The sequence below is a fragment of the Amblyomma mixtum genome, chromosome 3 (genome assembly GCF_055824585.1).
Source record: "Amblyomma mixtum isolate Tamu chromosome 3, ASM5582458v1, whole genome shotgun sequence".
NCBI lineage: Eukaryota > Metazoa > Arthropoda > Arachnida > Ixodida > Ixodidae > Amblyomma > Amblyomma mixtum.
Window position 1 is genome coordinate 278,747,219 of NC_143014.1, and position 8,794 is coordinate 278,756,012.

Consider the following 8,794-nt stretch of genomic DNA (forward strand, 5'->3'; position numbering starts at 1 on the left):
GAAAAGGCCGGTCTGCCATCGACAGTGTAATTGATCTTGTGTCGACGGTAGAACATGAAAAACGCCGTCACAGGTTGACTGCTGCTCTTTTCCTTGACATTAAGGGAGCATTCGATAATGTTCAGCACGAGACAATATTAAATGCACTGGATGAATGTGGTATAGGCGGACGTCTGCGAAGCAAATTGAAAATTTTGCGGAACCAGAGACGATAATGCAGTTGAAGCGAGCTTAGCATCATCATGCCGTAAATAGAACCGCGAATGCGCTTCAACCGAAGACAGCCAGTTACGTTCAAATGAACTGAGCGTCCAGGCGGTGCCGGATAAAATTGTTTGGCACTTGCATTGCTCCGCATTTTACCGAATGGCCAGTTTGCATGGTCTCAATTTCCTTTGATTAAAACATTTTTGGAGATCGCCGGAGCGATATGCAGAGTTCGAGAGAAGCCGCCCTGACCTGCTCTCCTCTGTCTGCGGCGCTGCCTGCTGCCCTGCGGCCGTGGGCCATCGTAAGCGGCTGAGTCTCCAGCGAGCAGTTTGCAGCGGCTACGAAAGGAAAGGCCATTCCCCTGCTTTCCAACAAAGGCGCGTCTGCAAGGACAACACTCTCCCGGCACGTTAATTTTGGGTGCCTGCCACTGGACAAGGAGAGGTACCCGGTGACCTTGCTGGGCATCGGATGAGACAGGGAACCCGCCAGTACGAGCGGTCCGGCAGCCCTCACCACATCCCTCGCGGACACTGCGTCGATGGCTTCCATGGATGAGTTCAACCGTAGGTCAACATTTAAGGAGGGAGGGATGTGGAAAACCTGTCGCCCCCCCCCCCCCCCCCCCCCCCTTCGTTTCGACGCGGCCGACCACCATCACCGTGCGTCAAGACTCTCAAGACTGCACCGGTTGGTCGAGGAGGAAAGTTTCCCTCCTCGGGTAAGCGGAAGCAGCGACGGGAGCGCCACCTCGAAGGCTACGCGGAGCCCCACGGAGCCGTTCAGAGTCTCTTCGGGATCCGGCCAGCGTCGCGAGCTGTAGCAGCCGCACGCTCTGGTCACCTTCCGCGGCAGGCTCACGGAGATTTGTTCTGCCTTGCCGCTGGACTTCTGGTTCCAGGCAGCGAAGCGAGTGCAGCAAACGCGCGCTCTCGTCACCTCCCCCAGCAAATGCTCGGGGATGGCTTTGCCCCAGAGAATGCGGCGCGCACGGGAAAACCCGACCGCCATTGTGGCACGTACAAACGTGCGCCGCCGATACCTCCGAAGTAGCGCCCCTGCTCCAGCCGGTAAGTTAGAAAGCCTTCTTACGTTTACCTTCTGTTTTCGAGGAATGCCTCGTTGATGTTTTGTAGCTAGCTGGCCTGCTCTATATATTTATTGCAAGTGTAATAAATAGCATATGCGTGTTCACGCTTTGTCGTCCCTCCCTTTGTCCCTCGAGCACGAACCTCTCCGCGGTTAGTGAGCGGAAACGCTGCATCCGCGGTGCGCGGTGTGGAAGTGTGGGGGCGGAAGGCTGACCACCCCATATTTCCACAGTTTGGCCAAGATAGGTTCATCATCTTGTGACGCCATTACAACGTGCCCACCAGACTGTGAGCAAACTCCCCACCACTGTCAAATTGAATTCATTTGCCTCCGGTCGAGCATGGTACCGCGCATGAGCCTTACGGGAGCTCGGAAAGAGCAACCTGAGTCGCAAGCCCCACATGTGGCTTTGTTTGAAACATGCCTGCCGAGGCAGTGGAGCATCGCTTAAACGCTTCTCTACTGCGCCAGTAGTGGAATAAGGACTTCTCGCGATCTATGAAAGCGATTGAGAGGGTCGTGACGTGATCAACACCAGGCGAGCCCCCATGGACCACTGATATGGTTGCGTCAAATATGAAAACCAAAAATCGGAAGTTGGACTACCCCCCCAAATTCCATAGTACCCCCAACATTTTGGAAGTGAGCTAACTTGAGAAAATTTATTCAGGTTGATTAGTGCATCACCATAGTATAACCCCTTACGATAATGCATTGGGAAGTACTTGATTGTTATGGAAGGTAATGACTCACGCATACTAAATAGGGACTATGGAACCAATGTGAAGCGGTGTTTTGGTGGGAAAGTCGCAAGAAAGACATTAGAGATTCGTTGCAGACACAGTAGCTGGCAACCTGAATGATGTACTACATCATTCTCAGACAAAAATTTCTAAATTCGGTAAAATGTAAGATACTCTTATTTAAATATGCAGCAAAATCTTTGTTTTAGACGGTTTCCATCCATCGCATCGAACAGTTAAGACTCCCATAGTAAACTAAAGGGGAACGCTTTTGGCGATATCAAATATGTTAATATCCAAAAAAATGCAGCACTAGCGTCGGGTGATCTGCGGATACATTGATTGTTATAGTGAAATCTTGCATTATATGCAAAAATTTAGTTCATAAACGGTTTCCCACTGAAAAAGGCTTTTACCCAGAATTGTTTCGTATGTTGTTGCGTTGCAAGAAACTGCTGGCCGTTGGGCCCGCGAGCTCCGGAAAGTTTGTGTCGCGAGCGTTCCAACCCATACTCGGCGTAGCAGAGTGCCGGCCTCGTCGCGGACGCGGAACTTATGCTAGGCGTTCGAAAACGCGAACGTAAAAGCCGAGGGACGCGAACACGTGGACACGGCGTTCGAGAGCGCGACCGTCAGCGCACGGGAACGCTGCCTTCCGAGAACGCGCAGCTTGATCACGTGCGCACGGCGTTCGAGGGAGCAGGAGTGAACGCACGGGTGTTAACGAGGAGAGTCGTCCTCCAGCAGCGGAAGAGAGCAGCTGCTCGGGGAGCCAGCCTGTACCTTCCAAGGGCCTGGGGTCCTTTTTTTTTCTTTTGGGTCAAATTTTGTGAATAAAGACCCAATTCCTTCATCAGTGCCTTCACCGAGTCCACAGCCCGTGCCTCGCAACAAACTGGTTGGCAGCGGTGGGATAAGGACAAGGCTGGTGGACAGCTGCTGGCGAGAGAGCGTCTTCGAGGATCTGGGATCAACGAAGCTCCGCTACGTGGCTCAGGGAGTCACCTTCGTCGCAGCGCAACGTGAAGGCCTGGTGAGAAGAAAGCCGCTCAAAGGAAACCTCGACGATCTGGGATCGCCGGACCTGCTGCATGGTGTAGCTTCTTTGACGGCGGGATAAGGACAAGGCGGGTGGACAACTGCTAACGACAGAGCGTCTTCGAGGATCCGGGATCTACGGAGCTCCGCTACGTGGCTCAGGGAGTCACCTTCGTCGCAGTGCAGCGTGAAGGCCAGACGTGTATACAACCGATAAACATCGGCGACATCGGCGATCTGGGATCGACGGACTTGGCAGTTCCTGTCTTCGGAAGACACGGTGGCCATCGAGGGTTCCTGGTTGGGTGAGTGCCGAAGCGACTACGTATTGCCAGAGGATTTAGAACTGGGTTCAATCTGAGCAATGGACTGCATTTATTCACCACAGGGTGTGTGATTAGTTTGCAGATTTTGTAGTCGGCTCTCGCCAACCATGGATTTGAAGAAATTGACTAAAGACGAATTGCTGCTGTTGGCAGCTCAACTTGGTTTAGAAGTAAACCATCGTACACGGAAGCCAGAGATTCGCCATAAAATTGAAGAGGAGGAGTTTGAAGAGGTCGAGATAACTGATGCTTGGGAAAAGATATGCCGAGTGCAGAAGGAAAATGAGCGGAAAAGAATAGAAGAGAAACGGGTAGCAGCAGAGCAAGAGAAGCGCGAAATAGAGGAACAGGAGCGGGAGTTGAAAAGATTGTAGCTCGAAATCGAGAAGGCAAGGCTCGAACGCGCAAGGTTAGAACGGGGTGAAAGTGCCGTCACACCTCAGGGAGGTAATGTTAAGATGACGAACTTGCTTCAGCCGTTCAAAGTAGGCGATGACATTGAAATTGAGATGCTCCGAGAAGCACTCAGGAATGAAGGATGCGTAACTTCGGCAAAAGCGCAGAGTGAGAAAACAGAGTGCCAAGAACATGCACAGGAAGAATATAGTAGTAAACTGTGCGAAAAGGCGCGACAGGACAATCCTGAGAGGGACGAGTCGCATAACCTAGAGGGAGTGGAACGTCCGAAGGTCGTTTGCGTGGAGTTGGTGCCTAGCTGCGACGCCAACGAGATAGTTGCTCGTCAACCTGTAGAGAAGTGTACCCTTAGTGAGTGGGGGAAACCTAAGGAGTCGGTTGTTGGTCCCGAGGTGCACGCGGGAGGCTCGCAGCAAAGAGAAGAGATGAACGCACCACTGCCGGAGCAAAAACAAATGAAGGGCTCTTATCTTGAGTTGGCAGGGCTACCTGTCACTGATGTAAAGAAAGATGGGGTTGAAAGCCTAAAGAAAAGAACCGCATTCCGTGTCAGAAACCAGGTTCTGAGCGGGCGACGCGGACGGATAGGTCAGAGAATAAACCCCCACAAAATACCAGGAAGTTGTTGTCTAAAGGCGAAAGTGGCAGTAAGGCCACAAAAAGGCCTCGACATGTAAAAGTAGCACAGTTGTGTTGTCTGAAGACAAGTGCAGTCGGGATGAGAGTGAGTCGACCTGCTAGAAACAGGGCATTGGCTTTTCGAAAAACGAGAATAAAAATAACATTAAAGAACCCTGACTGCATACACACTCAACCGAGAGATTCTTTGAAAAAGTGTGGTAAAGGAATGACTAACGCGAAGGGTGACTTCATTCGTCGCGATTCCGCAGCTGAAATGGTCAGACGGACGCGACCCCGAAGGGCACGGCTGAAATGTTAATCCGTGAGCACAAATGAGAGGTTACTTGTGCTTATCGTTTTCTTTTGTGACCACATTGAAATGCAATGTTGCGCGTCGCTTTTGTTGTTGTGTGTTTTGCCATGTGTTGACGGGAGCCGAATACTTGATTAGCAAAAACAGGCAGGGAGAGTTTTTCTGGCGATCGCCGTCTGGCAGTCATCCGTCGCTTCGGCACCGTCAGCCAGGGGTTTCCGCGAAAGTGTGTGTATGTGTGAGCGCGCGCAAAGTGAGCGCATGCATTTGCCCTGTTGTCGTCCGGACCGCCTTCTCTCGACCCTGCATCTGTGGACGCAGCCTCGGCGAAGGGCTTCATCGGGGGGAGGAGTTTGTTGCGTTGCAGGAAACTGCTGGCCTGTGGGCCCGCGAGCTCCGGAAACTTTGTGTCGCGAGCGTTCCGACCCATACTCGGCATAGCAGAGTGCCGGCCTCGTCGCGGACGCGGAACTTATGCTAGGCGTTCGAAAACGCGAACGTAAAAGCCGAGGGACGCGAACACGTGGACACGGCGTTCGAGAGCGCGACCGTCAGCGCACAGGAACGCTGCCTTCCGAGAACGCGCAGCTTGATCACGTGCGCACGGCGTTCGAGGGAGCAGGAGTGAACGCACGGGTGTTAACGAGGAGAGTCGTCCTCCAGCAGCGGAAGAGAGCAGCTGCTCGAGGAGCCAGCCTGTACCTTCCAAGGGCCTGGGGTCCTTTTTTTTCTTTTGGGTCAAATTCTGTGAATAAAGACCCAATTCCTTCACCAGTGCCTTCACCGAGTCTACAGCCCGTACCTCGCAACAATGTGCTTTCGCATTTTCATCCTGAAGAATGCGGTTAAGAAGGTCCCTAATTTTTATTTACTTGTTTCGTTCGAGTGTTGCTTAGAACTAGCTACAATTATGACTCCAGAACTGATTACAAATACAGAAAAAAATTCCCTGCCGTGTGTAAAAAAAATTCGTTCCGAATTAAGGGGGTGCCTTCAGAAAAACAAGAGCCTGTGTACAACAGTCTCAGTGGAGTCCAAAGAAATCAGTGAGTCCGCGGTTGATTTCTGACTGCAATCGGGGTGGTTCATGTTAGCCTGATTATAAAAGGTCGAAAAAGTGCTTTGGCGCGGCAAAAAAGGGAGGAGACGACACAAGAAAACTGATCACAGAGCGTGTTTGCTTGCGTTGTCTTGTCCCTATTTGCCTCGCCGAAACACGTTTTCAATATGGATCATCCTCTGGCCTGCAGCAATCCTTGCTTAATTGTGTGTAGGACAGTTCGCCGCTTCCTAATTCATGTTTCTCAGGCCACTCTCGGAGGACTCACTGCTAGGCGCTTGGCCGCAGAGATTGAAAGCTGTCCAGGCAATACGGATGTTATCACGTTTTTTGAGTGACACGGGTCTCGACTCGTGGTTGTGATGCCATCACATGTGCGCGTACACATTCTCATGGCTCTTCTCACCGCAGCATCAACCAACGATCTTTTTTCTTCTCTTCCCTTTCGCAGTGCATATTTGCGGCCGACCTCTTTGCCCTTCTTATCATTAAACTTACCTCTCTCTCTCTGTCTGCCTCTTCATGCGTAGCGCCAGGGCATGGTCACGGCCGACACTTTGTATACTCAAAGATGTTTCTCTGAGAAGGGAGACCATTCTATCAAGTTTCTCATTGTGCGAGCATAGGGCGGGAACCGGCAACAGCAGACCAAACCAGCGAAACGCTTCCATGTTTCGCAATGCAAAAACGCAGGCTCCTAAAATGTTGTTTTTCAGTGTTGACTATTGAAAGAATAGTGGAGTAATATTTTGTCTCAAAAGTGTGTCTCTTAAACGCAAAAAAAAACTTTCGACAGTTAGCTACACTTGTACAAGACAAGACTCTAGTTTAAATACTTTAAAGGCATAAAGTGTCAAGCATACGCATAAAAATATAGCAGTGGCTACGGTGTTCCTCAATTAAAAATTTTGTGCAGCTTGGCTTTGCGATATCTTAGGCAGAAAACTTGCACGATGCTTAAGCTACCGTTAAGAGTACAATGGGAAGTATTGCTCCTCTGTAGCACATGGTCGCTAACTATCGCACTGAACGAACCCTCTTTAGTGGAGTAGAGCGGCGCGGTGCAACTCTTTTGCGTCGTCCTCTCCCGCGTTGGCTGCTTCCTGCTCGAACCCTTTGCAACGTGCTCGTCTCATTGCTTAAAGGAGGAACGCTGAAGCCACAATGGACGCGTCTTCGTTTGGAGCCAGCCCCAAGGCGCGTGGCCCGCACATTCAGAGTAGCCGCTGCCCGTTCCTATGGTTAACGGCGTGGACTCCACACACAGCCCCGTAGACGCCCATGTATTTGCAGGTTGACAGTTCGATTGCGATTCATGGCTGACTCAGGTTGCGACTGCCAGTTTTGTGGTACATGTTACGCTGATTCGAGCAAACTCAGCTACTAACCTGTACGAGAATCCAAGCGCCCTCAATCTTCACGCAAGGAATCACCTTACTTGGGCGAGGCAATACGTTGTTTTACGCCAATTGTCCAATGTATGTCAACTGTAAAGGGGGAATTCCAGCGCGTGCTACCGCGTTCACATGCATGACGGCTATCTGTAAACTCGTGCATGAAGTCACTACGCAACTGCCGGTGCAAACTTAATCTGACCTCTCGCGCCTGCCCCCGCCGCTCCCTCCTCGCCCGGCACTTTCCATCTTACGCTTCCTGGTTTGGTAACCTCCACAGCTAGCCCCTCCTCCGTCGTTTGATTCTCACCCTCTCTTCCTCCTCACCCTGATTTCATCATTCGCGACGCCCTTCTCTTTGATATAGCACTGGCGGTTCGCCGTCCTCTTCAACTCTCTGAAGCGCTGCCAGATATGGCAACGACGACCGCTATTTTAAAAGCAGTTTCTTGCCGCAGTGATTGCTCTCTTAAGCTAGACCCCTCTCTTTCCGCAGTGGCAATTACTGCTGATTCATGTTTATGTTGGTCCCTTGCTTCGGCTTTGACTGACATTTTAGCACATTCTTATCCTTGATCCCTTCATATTTGAGCCCTGTACGTTTGATACGGGTGCCCGGTCACAGCAGTGTGACAGTAAATTACGTTGCTGATAACCTCAATAAAGCGTCCCTTAGCGGCCGTGTGTTGCCTATTCTCCCGCCTAGAGCGTACATCACAAAGCTAGGTTTCGACGACGAGCGCTACTAAGCTCGCAAAACGGAGCCATTTGAAACATCAAACATCTGAGATATTCCTGCAGGAGGACGTTTTGTCGAACTCGCCACCTTGATGTCGCTGTGACGAGGCTGCGTTGCCGTATCCTTACTCTGAATTTCTATGTAGACAGGTCTGGTTTGGCGCTATCTCCCCTCTGCGAATTTTGCCATGAACCCGGATACATACATCATTTTTACTTCTACTGCCGCCGCTTCACCTCTTTGAGACGAAGGTCTCAAAGGAGCCCTTGCTGCATCTTGGCCTTAGTTTGAGTAGCCCTCTCATGCTCTCATTTGGTGACACCATTGCTGCGTTCAGCCACGGGTCTGTTTTTTTTTCGCTGTTCGAAATTTCTTGCCCGAAGCTCATCAACTGCCTTGCAAACCTTACAATATTTTTTTTTCAGTTTTACATCTTGAATTCAATATACCCTTTTTATTATTTATCAGTATTTTTTAATATTTTTTTCCTTTTCAGTTCATGGCCAACTTGAATTTGAACGCACTGTCGTTGCAGTGCCGCGTGCGTTTTATTTGCCTTCAGTTATTTGTTTGCTTTTTACCAGTACCTTTTTCTTTGGGCCACGTAAAGGTACAGGCGAATAGCAATCTTTGTCTCCCGATTCTTGGCCGATCCACCAGTATGGGCATACGCCATCTTTTGCTAGGCCAACAAAAACAACAACTAAGAGCGGCGCTTTAAAAAACGCACGCAGGTATTACGCGACGACTACTGCGCATAAACAAAACCCACCAAGCAATAGCCTCAAGTAGTTGAAAACAAGGTTATATGAATCATGACTACAGAAATGACGTGCTGAGT